At 38.0% G+C, this 18551-nt stretch overlaps 1 protein-coding gene across 1 annotated transcript in view; it reads left to right on the forward strand.

Moving 5' to 3' along the window:
- Positions 1-18551, forward strand: part of LOC126094455 (dmX-like protein 2) — a 355200-nt gene that overhangs the window by 288160 nt on the left and 48489 nt on the right. The window lies entirely within an intron of this gene.

Consider the following 18551-nt stretch of genomic DNA (forward strand, 5'->3'; position numbering starts at 1 on the left):
ATTATCTTGTAGATAGATAAGGATACTATAGTTCTCTGTGCCCATATGTGGTCAGGTTGTTGCAAAAATCAATACTTGCTCTTTATATGAATATTTGTATGACCAATTTCACTTATGGTTCTCTAGTTGACACCTTTTATCTTCCATTTACTCGTCCTTTTATATTTCTTTCCTCCTCGTAATTTACCATAATCTTTGTCTGTTTCTCATTACATATTTCACCATAAACACACAAAGCTTGTGTATTGCCATTTGAGCTCATAGACCTACTTTCATTTATGTTGTTGTCTTCAGTCTGAAGACTGGTTTGATACAGCTCTCCATTTCTGCATAACTAGTAGAAATTAGAAAAGAAATCTGTGTAATCAATTTAAACTCAGGTCCTATGATGTCATCTCCAAACTCATTGTCTCTGTATGCTCAGAGACTTGACTCTTTAAGTCTCCTCTGCTGTCCATTTAACCAAAAATTCATCACTTGAGTTGGTTTTTCAGGTACAAATTAACTGTATTCAGAGAATGTCCAACAATTTAAGTTGACACACGCGAACTTTTGACACATTATCAAGTCTGTCACAAAAGTAAAGGAAAAGAGAACCTGAGAATAAAGCATATTGTGTAAATGGTGATTAATTATGAAAACAGATTAACAGCAGTCTTCAGTCTGGATGATAAGGTACTCAACTCACTGTTGCCCATAAATGCAAGTTGTCGTGACGAAAAGAATTCACAAATAGCGTGCTTTTTGTTTGCAGTAACATGACACTGACATTGTTCTGTGCCCATTTTTCATTTGCTGGAGCACATACGTTTTCTCACAGTGGAGATGGACAAACTTCATACATTCTTCGTCTAAAGTGTGGACTATAGTATCTAACTTTTTCCAGCCATGGCTCTACCTTTAATGAAGCACATTTGCAATTGAACACACTGCATCACTTATTTTCTTCTTACACTGTCACAAATCACATCTTCATTGAAGGCCATCTGTTCCTGACAGTTGGTCATCCAGAGTCATGACTGACCTTATACACCTGCATGCTTCAATAAGAGAGAATAATTCGATGAGTAGAAAGTGACAGCAGTGCCTCCCTTCTGACTTGTGGAACTATTTCGGGAAGGAAATCCAGTAGCCACCTCTGAATTGATTCGATGTCTTCCTTCAATCTGATTTGGTATGGATCCCAAACCCTTAAGCAGTACTCAAGAATAGGTTGCACCAGTGTTCTATATGCGGTCTCCTTTACAGGTGAACCACTCTTTCCTAAAATGCTCCCAATAAACCAAAGCCAACCATTCACCTTCCCTACCACAGTTCTCACATGCTCATTCTACCTCATGTTGCTTTGCAACGTTATGCCCAGTTATTTAAATGACTTGATTGTGTCAAGCAGGACGCTAGTAATACTGTATCCAAACATTACAGGTTTGATCTTGGTACTCATATGCATTAACTTACATTTTTCCATGTTCAAAGCTAGCTGCCATTCACCACACCAACTATAAATATTGTCTAAGTCGTCTTGTATCTTCCTGCAGTCACTCAATTTGGACACCTTACCGTACTCCACAGCATCATCGGCAAATGAACACAGGTTGCTGCCCACCCTGTCAGTCAAATCATTTTTGTATATAGAGAATGACAGCAGTCCTATCACACTTCCCTGGTGCCCTCCTGACAGTATCTGTGCCTCTGATGGACATTCGCCATCGAGGACGACATACTGGGTTCATATTATTTAAGAAGTCTTCGAGCCACTCACATATCTGTGAACTTATTCCATATCCTTGTACCTTCATTAATTGCCTGCGATGGGGCACTGTGGCAATGCTTTCTGGAAATCTAGAATTGTAGTCTGCCTGTTGCCCTTCATCCATTGTTGTCAGTATATCATATGAGAAAAGGGGTAAGCTGAGTTTCACATGAGCGATGCTTTCTAAAACCATGCTGACTCATGGAAATAAGCTGTTAGCCTCAAAAAAGTTTATTATATTCGAACTGAGATTGTGTTTAAGGATTGTACAGCAAACAGAAGTTAGGGATATTGGTCTGTAATTTTGCGGGTTCGTTCTTTTATCTTTCTTATATACTGGAGTCACCTATGCTTTTTTCCAGTCACTTGGGACTTTGTGCTGGGAGAGATTCACGATAAATACAAGCTAAGTAAAGGGCCAGTGCCGTAGAGTACACTGTATAAAACCAATTTTGGATTCCATCTGGACCTGGTGATTTATTTTCAAATATTTCAGTTGTTTCTCTACACCAGGTATGCTTACTTCTATATTGTCCATACAGGAGCCTGTCCAGTGGTCAAATGACGGTATGTTTGTATGGTTCTCCTGTGTGAACAATTTCTTGAACGTGAAATTTAAGACTTCAGCTTTCATTTTGTTATCTTCAACTGCCACACCTGACTGGTTAACAAGGGACTGAATGGAAGCCTTAGACAGGCTTATTAATTTTACATACAACCAGATTTTTTCTGTGGCTCTCTGCCAAATCGTTTGCTAAGGTGTGATGGTGGTAGCAGTTGTATGCTTCGTGCATAGATCCTTTCACGGATGCACAAATCTGTACTAACCTTCGCCTGTCGTCATTTGTGCATTCTCTTTTGAACCAAGAGTACAGTAGCCTCTGCTCCCTCGGCATCATGCAAATTTCGTTATTAAATCATGGTGGGTCCTATCCCTTCTTTATCCACTTTCTAGGCACATAACTCTCCAGAACATAATTTACAATCTGCTTAAACTTTGCCCATAATTCTTTTACATCCATCTTACTGGAACTAAGTGATGCCAATTCATTGTGTACGTGAGATATTAATAACTGCTTATTTGCTCTATCTAGCAGAAACACTCTCCTAGCCTTCTTGTCTCATTTATTAACTTTCAAAATCATAGTCACTATAATGACATTATGACTGCTAACCCCCATTTCTGTACTGATATTGTTAATAAGGTCTCTCTTATTTGTAGCTGCAAGGTCTAAGATATTTCCATTGGATGTGGGCTGCTGAGCTACCTGCTTAAGACAGTTTTCAGAAAATGAATTCACACATATTTCGCATGACTGTCTGTATGTACCTCACCGCAGTGAATCAATAGACTCCCAGTCTGTACTCGGTAGGTTAAAGTTGGCTCCAACTAGTAATGCATGAACTGGATAGTTATTCACTATTGACTGCAGTCAATTACACTGCTGCCCAAATAATAAGTCATCTATTGCTTTTAGTGTCTCATTTCCTAATCTGATTCCTTCACCATCTACTGATTTCATTCAACTACATACTATTACTAGTGCTGTACTTTGGTAGATGTTCTCTTTACAACCTCTTTCCAAGACACTATCCTGTCTGTTCAACTGCCCTTCCAAGTTCTAAACTGTATCTGACACAACACCATTGGCAAACTGGAAACTTTTTATTTATTCTCCCTGAACTTTAATTCCTTTTCCAAATTTCTCCCTGGTTTCCTCCACAGCTTGCTCAGTGTACAGATAGAATAACATCATGTCTCCCTCCCTTCTTAATTATGGCTGCCTTCTCATGTCATTCAAATTGATTTCTGTACAAATTGTAAATAACTTTTTACTCTTTGTACTTTAGCCTTGCTACCTTAAAAATTTCAAAGAATGTAGTCCCGTCTACATTGTCAAAAGCTTTCTCTAAATCTACAATACTATAATCATCGGTTTGCTTTTCTTCAACAAATCTTCCAAGATCAGTCGTAGGTCAGTATTGCGTCAGATTTTCCTGTATTTCCCCAGAAACCAAACTAATGTCCCCAAGGTTGGCCTCTCAGTTTTTCCTTTCTTTTGTAAATAATTCGTGCCAATATTTTACAACAGTGAATTATTAAAATCTGCTTCCACATGCCTACTTCGGAATTGGAATTATTATAGTATTCCTGAAGTCTGAGGCTATTTTGCCCGTCTCATATATCTTGCACACCAAGTAGAATAATTTTATCACAGCTGGCTCTCTCGAGGATCTCGATAATTCTGTGGACTCCAGGGGCAGTGTTGACATTCAGGTCTTTCATTGTGCTGTCAATTTCTTCTTGCAACATTGTATCTCCCATGTCATCTTCACCTAGTTCATCTTCTGTTTCTGTAATATTGTCCTCAAGTTTGTTCCCCTTACATAGACCATACACACATTCCTTTCAGCTTTTCCTTCATTGCTTCACAGTGGCTTGACATCTCAACTCTTAATATTTCTATAGTTGCTTTTCTTTTCTCTACAGGTCTCTTTAATCTCCCTATAGAGAGCATCTATCTTTCTCCTAGTTATGCTTTCTTCTACAGCCTTGAATCTGTCCTCTAACCTTGCTTTCATTACCTGTCTTATGTTCCATTTATTTTTTCCAAGCTTGTTTATTGATATTTTACTGTCTGTAGTTTAACTCAGGATTACCTTCTGCTCCAGGAAAATATAAGGATTGACATTTTATTTGTTTGCATTCTCTGTATCCACATATTCCAAGCATCTTGAAGGTATATTTCTTGTCACTGAAGAGACAGTTTTACTGACTGCGAAAATATCTTGACACTGAGTCGACGCAGTGAGGCAAATCATCATCAAGCAGCAGCTCTCTAGTCATTGCTCTAGTTATTGGTGTTGCTTAGGATACGCTCACAATTGTAACATAGCTGTGCCAATACCTGTGCACCATAAGTCAACTCTTTTGTTCAAATTTACCACTCTCAAACTTATTTGAATCACACATTATACGGCACAGCTTAAACATGAAATCAGAGATGTTTAAAGGTTTTTCTACTGTATATATCATGACTGTATTATTTTCTACTGGATACTGTTCTGGGGGGTGGGGGGGGGGGAGAAGAGAGAGAGAGGGGGGAGGGAGGGGAGAAGGCTGCTACAATTCATATTGAAGACTTACATGTTTGGCTCTCTGGTTGTGATACATAAATCTAGCTTGGTTGCTCAATTTGCTTGTAAAGTATTGAAGTAGACCACATGCTTAGGGTTTTTTTTTTTTTTTAAATAGTCTTCTGTGCAGCTATTGTTTGTGTCAAAACAAAGAAAATAGTAGTTCGAGTAAATTGTCTTCAAATCCCCACACTCAGTAAAGTTTTCACTTTATCACATAAATAGTTACAGTATGTTTTATACCATTGTTAATGCAAATAAATAAAAATGAATTGGTTTGTAACATTCTGAAATTGGTCATGCAATCAAGTGCAATCTTCATTGAATCTGGCTTAGCAAAAAATTTTACTTCACTTCCTAATCACATTAACTATAGAGTGATTAGTAAAACTATATGAGGTGCCATTCATGCTTTAACCTCAATTTATATGTTGGCAATGCCTGCCTTGGCTGGTCATGAGAAGTTATGATGCTGGTACAGCCGATTTGTGCAGCCAGTGGCCAATGGTGTTTCTGTTTCAGTTGCAGGAAAAATATTAAGCATTTAATGTAACAACAACCAAAGAAGCTGCAAATTCAGAAAATAAAGAAAATATGCACAACATATTTCTTATTATTTTTTCACCACCACTAAGATTTGTATTTAAGACAAAATCATTAATAACATTTCAGTATAAAAGGTACTGTATGATCAATAATATCAACTTCAAACTGAATGAGATGGCGCAGTGGTTAGCACACTGGACTCTCATTCGGGAAGATGATGGTTCAAACCCACATTTGGCCATCCTGATATAGGTTTTCTGTGATTTCCCTAAATCATTTCAGGCAAATGCTGGGATGTTTCGATGGAAAGACCACAGACGATTTTGTTACCCATCCTTCCCTAATCCGATGTAACTGATGGCCTCGCTGTTTGGTCACCTCAACCAAAAATCAACCAACCAACCAACCAACCAACCAAACTTCAAGTGGCAAAAGCAGAATGTGAAAGTACTAGTTAATAGATATTTGTTAGCTACCATGTAATATCCACTATTTGGCTGCCTACAACTGGACACAGAGACTAGTTGCCAACATCTGCTCTGTATTGGAAATAAGTATAGTGCAGCAAAGTTTAGTTGGTCCACACAGATATGCCAAAATTTTAAAAATTCCAAAACAGAAATAATGACCTTTCTAAGTAAAATAATCTTAAAAGTAAAACTTGAAAATGCTATAGGGAATACTCTTTCATATTAGGCAATGTTAGGTACAATATCCTATGCAATGAACAACGTGGATGCAGAAATGAGAGATCAACGACAACTTCTTTTCATGAGTGCATCAATTTCATTTTCAGGGTTAGGGACAAAACACAAATCAGTAGGAGTATTTATTGACCTGTGAAAAGCTTTTGACATGGTGTATCACAAGATTCAGCTGTCAAAGCTTGAAAAATATTCTATTTGAGGTTTGTCCAACAACTGAATAAGTTCCTTCCTGAGCAATAGTAAGCAGTCAGTGTGCATGAAGCACACAAATGTCCTCCTAAGAATTATATCTGAACACTAATTAAACTTGGTGTACCACACCAATCAGTAGTGGGACCCCTTGTGTTCCTTCTGTATACAGCGTGATTTTTTCCACCGTTTACAAATTCTAGGTATTGATTGATGAGGATACAGAACCAAGGTCTAATGAACTTATGTCCAGAAATGCATGGTTTCCATGCTAGAGACCACTTATTCAGTCATACTTTGTTATAAAGGTTGTGGTCTAATATGAGCTGTACCATGCAGCCACAGTTACAGTATGCCTTTTTTCCTCCTAGAGGGTGGTTCTGTCCCTCATTCATCATGTCCAAGCACCCTCTCCTGCCATAGTAATTGGTAATGTTGTGTCCGACTCACTTCTCTTGCTGACTCACCTTGTAGTGGATCTAATCCAGTGTTCTACACAATGGTTCCATAATCGAATCGAGAGCTTGCCGACATGGCATTTACTTACAGAAAGGTAAATGGCAATGGACGGTGGGCAGCAAGGTTGTATCAGGAGACCTATCCCCACTTACAACAACCACAGCATTGAATGTTTGCAACAGTGTTTGGTTGTTTGTCTGAGACGTGGTCGATTCAGGAAGCAAGAGCATACATGGAGGAAAATGTTATTAACACTGTGAAAGGTGACAAACGTGCCATTACCAAGCGTGGCCTGCCAGTACAGGGTAAGCCAGAAGACCATGTGGAACATTCTCCATGACTTCCTTATCACTCACAACATGTGCAGGGCTTACTAGCATCAGACTTTCCGCATTTGGAGCAGTTTTGTCACAGGTTTATTCACCAGGCAACAACGATTCTCGGATTTGTGTCATTCACAGATGAGGCCATCTTTATGGGGAGTGGTGTGTTAACTTTCATAACAGTCATCTGTGGGATAGTATGCAGAACCGTCTTGGTATGGTGACAGCAAATTATCAGCATTGGTACAGCTGGAATGTGTGGGCCGGAATAATTGGCGACCATATTTTGGGACCAGTCTTCCTTTCACATCACCTAACAGGCCAGAACTATTAGTGTTTCTTCCCCTGCTGCAAGAAGTGTCATTGATGATTCGAAGGGTTATGTGGCTGCTACATAATGGTGCTCCAGCCCACTTTGCTGTTAACATCGTGACACATCTCAGTCGTGTCTTTCCTGGTCTGTGGATCGGACGAAGGGGTTCAGTTGCATGGCCTGCTTGTTCACTGGATCTCAACCCATACGATTTCTAGTCATGGGGCCATCTTAAAAGTATTGTGTATGCAGAGCCCATTCCAGCTGTGGAGACATTGGAGCAGTGTATTCATGCTGCCTTTGACACTGTTTAGATGCAGCCTGGTCGATGTGAACATGTGAGACAGAACATGCTACATCATGTACACACATGCATTGAGGCACGCTGGCCGGAGTGGTCGTGCGGTTCTAGGCGCTGCAGTCTGGAGCCGAGCGACCGCTACGGTCGCAGGTTCGAATCCTGCCTCAGGCATGGATGTGTGTGATGTCTTTAGGTTAGTTAGGTTTAATTAGTTCTAAGTTCTAGGCGACTGATGACCTCAGAAGTTGAAGTCGCATAGTGCTCAGAGCCATTTGAGCCATTGAGGCACAAGGAAACCATTTTCAACTCATAGTAACTGTGGCTATGTGGTACAGCGCATATTAGACCACACTCTCTGTAACAATTTATGATTGAGTAAATGGTCTCTAGCATGGAAACTATGTATTTCTGGGCATAAGTTCAGTAGACCTTTTTTGTTCCATATAATGTCATCGATCAGTCCCTGGAGTTAGTACACAGTGGAAAAAATCATCCTGGATAAATGATCTCAACGTAAATGTGGATGCATATAAAACAATCATATTTGCAGATGACACCACAATCCTACTAAAGGGAGACAGCAAAGAACAATTCCAGCAATCAGTAAACACTGTCACAAAATACGTTAGCAGCTGGGCGTAGAATAATCAGCTTGTAATAAATAGTAAAAATACCATTGCACTAAAATTCCACAATGCTCCAAACAAGGACATGTTTAGCCCACTGGTATCTGTCAGTGACAAACTAGTTAGTAACAGTAATGAAACCAAATACCAAGGACTTGGGCTGCAGAGCAATGCAGAACTAAGCAAGACATGTTACCTTCTTTCCTCACTAAAATTGTGTTGCAGTGAGAAAATAGCAATAAATATGGATTCACTTTCTGGGTAAATTCTAAAACAGCTAATAGCTCTTACAAACTACAAAAAAGGGGCCATTAGAATCGTGTGGATGCAAACCTAGAGGCTCTTGCAAATCTCTGTTTAAGACATCTAGTATTCCTCCATTACCATTTGTACACATTATGGAAACTCTTAGATTCTTTAAAATAAATGTAATAGGCAAGGACTGCAGACTGAAAAAAGAAAAGAAATTGTGATATACATGACCATTTTACCAGACCAAACAAAAATTTACCTATAACCCAAATCAACACATCTCTCTGCTAGAAAGGTACTTTCCACGTGGGAATTAAACTTTATAACGTACTTCCTCAAAACATAAAAGCTGTTACTGAGGTCAAAACCTTTAGAAAATCTCTAAAGTCATATTTACAGCATCACTGCTTTTACTCCACTGAAGAATATTTAAAGTTGTGTGTGTGTTTTATAAATACCTAATGTATAAAGTTTTTCACTGTAACCCTAAATAAGTATGCCTAGAAGTCACATTCAGTAAGTGTACTTATAACTTGACTTGTTCAGGGTCTAAACAAAAGGTGCTTTTGTAGACAACAGGACCAATAAATATAATACAGTGCTTTTGAAAAAGCAAGAGTTCGTTTATCAGGTAGTGCATGCCAAATATGTCTGTCAAGTGAAGTCATTCTGCCAGACGGTGGAGAGACAGGAAGACAGAGCAAAAGTGTGAACTACAGTGAAACTCTAACAGTGCACAAGGTTTGAAAATATTTCATTCAGCCTCCCCTCCCCCCCCCCCCCCCTTTCCTATGACTTTTATTGTTTGGTGTTTGAAATTATATCCTCTATCAAACAGAAATCTTTTCTATCTGTGTCCATTTGAAAACATACTTTATATTTTACTTATTGAGAAGGTGTGAGAAGTAACTTCAAATGCTTATTTGGTTTCTTTTGGTATATAAGAGAGTTGTTCCATAATGTTTCAGTAACACACGTTGATAAAAAGGTTTTGCTGAGTAACAGTTATTGAGTCACAGTGGACATTCTGTAAATATGTGGATATATCATTGCATGTATTTAATTTTTGTGTCAAGAGGGAAATTTGGTTGAAATAAGTAAAATTACAAGGAGATGTAATGGCTCATTCTCTTCAGAAGAGAAAATTCTAAGTACTCCTGATAGTACTTTCTAGAGCCTTGCAAGCACGTGCCATATCTGCGAGGTCTACACACACTTGCAGTGTGCGAGAGAGAGAATACACTTCATGAACATTGGCAGACGTTTTTGAAGACAGCTGATTCTTCTTCGCATAACAACACAAGCAGCAAGCATTTGGCTGAGGCCATATGGTTGTTTTGCTTGTCCACAGCCATGCAGATATCAGGCGTTTGCTCTCATTTCACATAGGCTGCAGATTTTCAGTGTACGCATGCATGGTGCATTTCACACATCATGAGAGTCACATTAGTTCATTTGTTCGATTTACTCATGAGCATCTACAGTGTAGCTGAATTGAAGTTATTTGTTAATTGAAAACAAAGTAGACAATTATAAGCAATTGCTAGGTTCATCAACATAAATCTTTTTCATTTGTAGTGCCCAAAATATGCCTCGGTGTCAGTGCAATTTTAGTTGCAGACTGAATGCGAATATTATTTCATCAACTTTCATTCATGCAAATTTAGAGTTCCACAGCTAAAGCAACGAGCTTCAGTAACATTCAGAATTTGATTACCACTTTATGTTTTGTTATACATAATCATACTCAAATGCCGTGGTAATACTTGATGTATTGCAGGCATACAGCATTCACGTTATCCATAAAAAAAAAAAAACATGTAAAGTCGACAACTAATAAGATATTCTAGTTCAAAATGCATTCCAACACTTGCTGAGCCCATTGGTGCTTCTATTTCATGTTGAGTGAGTGCACATCGCTTGATACCAAGTGCCCGTGGAATGATACTGAGTGCACGCCACTTGATACCAAATGAGGAAACTGCCGGGCATGTGCTTCTGCAGTATGTGCAAAGCCAGTGATGAGCAGAAATATTTATAAATTCGCCTCCTGTCTCCTTGTAATTTTGTAATTCATTTTTTAAATTTTATATCAAAACTGACTATGTGACAATGGCCAAGACAAATAACATTCTGATATTTAAGGCTTTTCTGTCCATTTCAGTGCTGCTGTATGGATTGTCTGGCAAAGCTGGTAACATTCATGACTTTCTTTTCACAGCATTTTGCACTTAAATGTTGCCAGTCATCACCCTATGCTTGTTTGCCATACTTCTGTGTTACTCCATCATTATCACTGGCCATTGTTTTATGGTTTAATTATAAGTACTTTATGAAATTTTGTACTGTCAGTTTGTGGTACAATGTAGACATGTGTAATTAGCATTGAAATTGTTCAGTCACAAGGGTCATTCCACACCAAGTGGTCTAAAACTGAAAAAAGTTCCCACCATCATGGTCTCCAATTTTCGTCAAATTTTAACTGTAGCTTTAGTCAAGTGTTGAAGTAAGTTTCCCAAGATTTCAGGCCTCTAGCTGCAATAGCTGCTGATCTAGACCCCCTTGTCTGAAGTGTACTTAGTCCGTGTGCATGCAACATAAAAAAAATGTCATATTTGGAGTCTAATAAAATCGAAACTAATTCATAAGAATGGTTAGTAAGATGCGACCCTGTACAGTTTTTTTTGCTGATTCCAACGAAATTATGTATAACATTACTCATGCAAACCCCGGTCAAATAACTCGACTCAAAGTATACTTCAAAATTTGTCGTGACACAACGCGACAAATTTTGACCAATATTAAGACTGCAATGATTTCCTTGCAGTTGAAGATATGGACTTGAACTTTTGGCCAAGCTTCATGCTTGTGCTAGACATAATGCAGCCGGATTTGCAATGATCCAGGCCATATGGTCGCCCTGCAGTATCTCTTCAAATTAGGCAGTGTCAGCACAAACGGTAAAATTTACCAAAGTTTCAAGCCAATTACTAAAAAATAGTTGGCCTGAATCTGCTTGTGAATAGTATCACCTAAAAGAGAAACTCTTGCTCTACAAGACTGACATTTGTTTTTTTTGCAACGCGACCATTAAGTACTCATTAACTCACATCAAAGTTGTTATATTTTGTATGCGCGATGCACTAATTTTTCTTCATTTCTAGGAATTTGAATCTTAATAGTCGCTTAGAATTACTGATATAATTGGATATTTCATTCGTGTTTTATTCAGTGATTGGCCAGTGAGAGATGTCAGAAGTTAATGAAGAAGAAGAATCGTTGGCCCCCTGTTCAATTGGAAAAGATGCTGCTGCATCAAAGTGCCATGTTATCTTCTATGCTAAGAAGACTGGATTCAAAGCGTTTAGTGATTTCACAGAATGTGACCAGAAATTGCTTGTTTCGCGTTCAGAAGCCAAACTTGACGAAAATTCCATCATTTGCTTCCACCATGAAGCCCTCTTCCTACATGAATATCAAGCGATGCAAAAGAAATGTTGCAATCCATTCAAGAAGAGGAATCACAATGTAAAAGCTGGACTTAGACTGCTTGATAATGAAACAGCTGCCAAACTTTGCCTGTTAAAGAAAAAAGAAGTGATTGATATAAAACCTGGTCAGAAGCTTTGCCCTCGCTGCATGTCGGCACTGAACCAAAAGCTAGAAGATTCATCATCACTATCAACCCAATCTGAACAAGATTTCACAACGGATGAAACTGAACCAGCCATCAACAAAAGTTTATCATTTATTGGTGCTTCACCATTGAAAAGAAGACAACTAAGTAAAAGAGATAAGCAAAGCTATGCAAAAAGAAAGATCTTGGATGCACAAAGTTTAATTGGGAATCAAATTGCTGCTGCTGTAGGAATCAATTACGATGAACAGCCAAGTTCAAGTAAAAGTCGCCCATGCAATAATTGTGCAGATCTTGATAATCTTATAGAAGAGTTGAAAGAAAAATGTAAAGTGTCAAATCGTAGGACAAAAGTTCAAATATTGACCTTGGTTCCAAGAAGCTGGACAATTAAAGATACGACAACAGCATTTAATGTATCAGAAAGAATGGTAAAGCAAGCGAGAAAACTGAAGAATGAGCAAGGTGTTCTAGCTTTTCCAGCAAATCGGCAAGGAAGGAAGCTTTCAGATGAAGTTGTCCAGAAAGTACATGACTTTTTTCAAGATGACGAATTCAGCAGACTTTGTCCAGGGAAGAAAGACTGTGTGCCTGTGAGAATTTCAGGAACAAAGGTGTACAAGCAAAAGCGGTTGTTGCTTTGCAATTTGAAGGAAATGTACGTGTCTTATCAGAAGCAAAATGGACCAGAAATTGGCTTCTCAAAGTTTTGCGAGCTTAGACCAAAATGGTGTGTTACAGTTGGCTCTGCTGGAATGCACTCAGTTTGTGTCTGTACAATACACCAAAATGTCAAGCTTATGCTCACTGGTGCATCAATCAATGAAGACTACAAGGAAATTCTTAGCAAAGCTGTTTGCAGCTTGGAAAACAAGGATTGTATGCTTCATCGTTGTGAAAACTGCCCTGGTCCAGAAGGTGTAGAAGCAGTTATTGCAACATATTTTGAAGATAATGACCCTGAAGAACTGATTGAGTACAAACAATGGATTCATACCGACAGGGATACTTTAGAAACAAAGCAGCTTTCAACAGAAGAGTATGTTGAAGATATTGCAGCAAAAATTTGGAACCTGTCTTGTCATCACTACATTGCCAAGCATCAAAGCCAGCACCTGAAAGCTCTCAAAACTGATTTGAAAGAAGGCGAATTCATAATACTAATGGATTTTGCTGAAAACTATTCATTTATTGTTCAAGATGCAGTGCAAGGCTTTCACTGGGAAAACAGTCAAGCAACAGTTCATCCATTTGTAGTCTACTACTGTGAAAACGAAGAGGTGCAATGTGTGAATCTTTGTGTTATTAGTGACTGCCTTCGACACGATACGATTACTGTCCATGTTTACATTGGAAAAGTAATCAATTACCTGAAGATGCAATTTTCCAAAATAAGCCACATCCACTACTTCAGTGATGGTTCAGCTGCACAATATAAGAATTTCAAGAATTTTCTCAACTTATGCTATCACAAAGAAGATTTTGAAATAACAGCAGAATGGAATTTCTTTGGAACAAGCCATGGAAAGTCGCCTTGTGATGGCATTGGAGGCACAACAAAACGGTTGGCAGCAAGAGCAAGTTTGCAACGTCCATATGAAAACCAGATTCTAACACCCAAAGATCTTTTCAACTTCTGCAATGATAATATCAATGGAATCAAATTCTTTTTCATCAGCAAAGAGGAAGTTGAAGAAGAAAAAGCTTCTCAAGAAGAAAGATTCCTGCAAGGGCACACTCTAGCTGGCACAAGAGAAAACCACCATTTTTTGCCCATTGATATGACGACAATTAAGGTCAGTAGAGTTTCTAATGATGCGACATCTTTTTTGGCCAAAATTAGTGCTGCTGAAGTAGTAGTTCAAGTCATGGATCTTCAGCCTGGGCAGTATGTTGCTTGCATTTATGAAAAGAAATGGTGGATTGGAAACATCGTTGAAATCTCAGTCGAACAGAAAGATGCTTTCATAAGCTTTATGCATCCTCATGGTCCTGCAAGTTCATTTTATTGGCCCTTAAGACGTGATACTTGCTGGATTCCAGAACAACTTATCATTGGTGTTATTCCAGCTCCATCAGTGACATCATCTGGTCGGCAATACAGTTTTCCTGAAAGCATTCTCTTGCAAATCAACGATGCTTCCAGAATGATGAAGTAACTGAGGAAGACAGGCTTGGGAACCTGCATAAAGAAACCCACAATCAGGCTTGGGATCCTGTGGTAAAGACACCCTGTAATCAGGCTTGGGAACCTGCAGTAAAGATACCCACCCGTGGCTGTTACTGCATGGCTATCGGGCGTGGCCCCTATGGCGATGGGGATGCTGGTTTTATTGTGATAACCAGTAATGGCTCAGCCATCATGGACCAACGCAGGGCACTGCGCACACAAAATATAAGATACTTTGACCTGAGTAAATAAGCACTTAATGGAAGCGTTGCAAAAGAAAAATATATCCATCTTGTAGAGCAAGAGTTTCTCTTTCAGATGATACTATTCACAATTAAATCCAGGCTGACTATTTTGTAGTAATGGGCTTTGAACTTTGGTAAATAAAGCCATTTGCGCTGACACTGCCAAATTTGAAGAGATTTTGCAAGGCGACTATAAAGCCTGGGTAGTTGGAAATCCAGCTGTATTATGTCCAGCACAAAGATAAGACTTGGTAAAAAGTTCAAGTCCATATCTTTATCTGCAAGGAAATTATTGCAGTCTGAATATTGGTCAAAATTTGTCGCATTAAGTCACGACAGAATTAGGGGTACACTTTGAGTCGACTTGTTTGACCGGATTTTGCATCAGTAATCTTATAATTAATTTCGTTTGAATCAGCACAAAAAACTGTACAGGGTCTCATCTTACTAACCATTCTTATGAATTGGTTTCAATTTTATGAGACCCCAAAAATGGCATTTTGTCTGATGTCGCGCGCATGCGAACTTACTACCCTTCAGACAAGGGGGTGTAGATCAGCAAGTATTGCAGCTAGAGGCTTGAAATCTTGAGAAACTTAATTTAGCACTTGACTAGTGCTACAGATAAAATTTGAAGAAAATTGGAGACATGATGGTGGGAAGGTTTAGACCACTTGGCATGGAATGACCCACAAGTGTTCAGTGTCTAGGCCTGTCTCTATTTATTGTAACACGAATATCTTATGAGAAACCTTTCGATATGCTTGACATTAAGTGTGGAGTAATCAGAGGACAAGGGTATTTAATTGTTATATTGTTGCATCTAAATTGATGCTGTAATTTATCCACTGGATCTGACTCCAATTAACAACTCAACGTCCCACATCAGTGTGTAGCATTTAAAGTATTTTCATTGTTGCTGCACATATATGGAACCCACATCCTAGACTACTAAAAATTCAATCCTGCTTATGTAAAAATCTCTTTTGTGAGATAACATTACTGTAGAATCACAGCTATGTGAAAAATATATAACTAAATGGCCAAAGACTGTTCAACTTGACTCCCCTGTAGTACCTTTCTGGCAAAGGTTTCTTTACTTAAACAATGTCCAAAAGAAACATTCCAGTAGAAAATAACAGGAAAAAACTTCATCTTAAATCTTGTTTTGTTGCTGTCGTATTTGGGTTATGGATTTAAAAGTGCGTGTCCATATCAGCCAAGTAGAGCACTAAGACTCATTAACAAGATTGTGCAAAAAATACCTGGAGCTATGTAATAACCATTTTTGCAGCTTGTCAGTATTACACATGCAAGCATTCCAGTTTACATAGAAGTGCTGCTCATGTTTTAATAAAAAGGACGCAGTTCTAAATTTTAGATCTCAGGTGTTTTTTATGTTGTTCATATACTAAATGTATATATCTGCGTGTACTGCAGTATATCAGTTGTATCTTCTACTTGATTCGATTTAATTTACTTTGGTATTTTGTATTACATAGCGATTTGTCATACTTTGACAGAAAAGTGGTTATCAAATTAAGTTAGTGCACATATGATGATTAGATTAATTTTAGATTTAGTCGGTAAGTTAGTTTGTTGCAGTGAGTGAAGAGTAGTAGTAATGTGTGTGTGTGTGTGTGTGTGTGTGTGTGTGTGTGTGTGTGTGTGTGTGTGTGTGTGTGTGTGTTCATAGCCTCTTTGTGGCAAGACACAAACATCCTTTTTGTCTTCATAAAACTGCCATGTTCCATCAACTACACTGTGATGCTAGAGTAGCGTAATACTGTAATATCCCTACTAAATCAAAATACACCAAGTTGATGAAATGCTTTTTATTTTTAGATAGGTTCTGCCTTGAGTGATCACAATTTTTTCTTATTTGTACACAGACATGTTTTGCATAAGTTTTAACATCATTTCAGAGTTTTTTAATTATTTTTTTCTTTATTACCACATGCTGCGGTTTTTGTGGCGTATCTGTATTTTGTGTTATAACTGTCTTTCTTTCACAGTTTGTCATTTTTTTCTGATTTCCCAATGATCTTTACTTTAAATTTGCTCTATGGCATCGCTGTTTACAAGACATAAAGACAAGATCTTTTTCCCCCTTCTTTGCTGTGTGTATCTTAATTCTGGAGGATTTCTTCTCGAGATTTTTCTCTTGAATCATCATGTGATATTAGTTTTAAATAATTCATAATCATCATTTGACATAGGACAACATCTGTAGTTTGTAGAAAAGAAGTTACTAATTTTGGTAATGAAGTTATAGTAGTTGAGCTGCAAAGCTCATAGTCAGATTAATTTGCTTGTTGATCATCCATGAGTATCTGTGGAACAGCATTCTCTGTCCTATAGGAAAAAGTCCTTTAAAATACCTTTTATGAATCTAGATGCCCAGTTACCCCCTTCAACAATATATCATCTTACCTTTGAAGAGGAAATCATGTTTTCGGAGTGGCTTGAATTTTAAGAATGTAAAATAACCTAAAACTTTTAGACCGTATCTTTGAGGTTGTGCTGAAAGTTTCAAAAATTGACAGTTTGATGCAGTTGCTTGGGAACAGTGTCAGAACTGCGACTGGACTGCCTGTTCACAATCCAGCTGTTTCCACAAACAAAGATTCCAGGATTTATGTCAATCTGATACTCCTAGCTTAGGAATAAGTTGTTATATGAAGCATGGAGTATTTAGTGGGTAGGAGTATTGTGGGTATAAATAAATACTGCAATGAACATTCTGTAAAATAATTTGACACCATGAGTAGTATGCGGTATTCTGTCGTGACTTCAAAGTCTAGTGTCATGGGAGGAACGATAGTATTCTAGATAATAGTACTGTTTTTTGAGGATAAAATGGTCAACATTAACATGATCCAACCACTGTTAATTTCTCGAATCATGGAGATATCTTTAATTCAGTGCCTAAGACCAACAGAGAGACCATATTCTTCAGTTTTTTTAATTCAATGCCTAAGACCAAAAAGAGACACCGTTTTCTTCAGTGCTCTTCAGTTCATTAGAGGATTGATTGCAGAACACTATTGTAATGTTTCTTCTGAGCAGCAAATGTATCCACCATGGGAAAACAAACTATACATGTATATATTAACATTGCAACAACAGGAATGCCACGACCAATTCTCCAACTAGAAAATATTTGCTGTAGCACTAGTTCTAATAATTATGAGGTGTCCTCAATTGAGTCCATCATGCTGACTGTACTTTCTGGCCATCTAGCAGCATCTTGTTACTTTACCTAAAATCACAGCTACACTTACTTGTCTATCCACTCGATTGACCAGAATAGTGTACTCCAAAACCGTTCATCTTTTAACAGTGCACTACACATTGATTAAGAAATGAAAGCGAAATATTTTTTTATGTACAACAGCAAGTGGTTTTCGACTTCTTGAGGTAAAAAAATCACTTATATGCATAAATAAAGCATCACAAAAAATTATCACTAGACTCAAATAACAGTTTGCTTTAGCACTAGGGTAAAATTGTATATGCTGCACATTGAACCCTCTGTGCAGAGTTAATACACACTGAAAATTAAATTGCTGTAGTCTTTCACATAGCAGTTCATCACATGCTAGTATTATGCCTATGAGAGATGTCTCCATTCAATGGGAATTTTCGCAAACAGATGACACACAAGCTCTAGGAAGTACACAAGTTTTTGTGCAATATACAGCAAACTCTGCCAAACAGTGTGTGCTAGTCCTCTGTAATGTGAAATTATAATCACATGCTGGAAACAGTTTGCACATCTTCATACACCATACTTTTCTAGATTTGTGACTTCTCATCCACTATATCATTAAGTTGACACACTAGTCCACCCTAATGTTTATGTAAAAAAAATGTATTCACATATCTAAAA

The sequence above is a fragment of the Schistocerca cancellata genome, chromosome 8 (genome assembly GCF_023864275.1).
Source record: "Schistocerca cancellata isolate TAMUIC-IGC-003103 chromosome 8, iqSchCanc2.1, whole genome shotgun sequence".
NCBI lineage: Eukaryota > Metazoa > Arthropoda > Insecta > Orthoptera > Acrididae > Schistocerca > Schistocerca cancellata.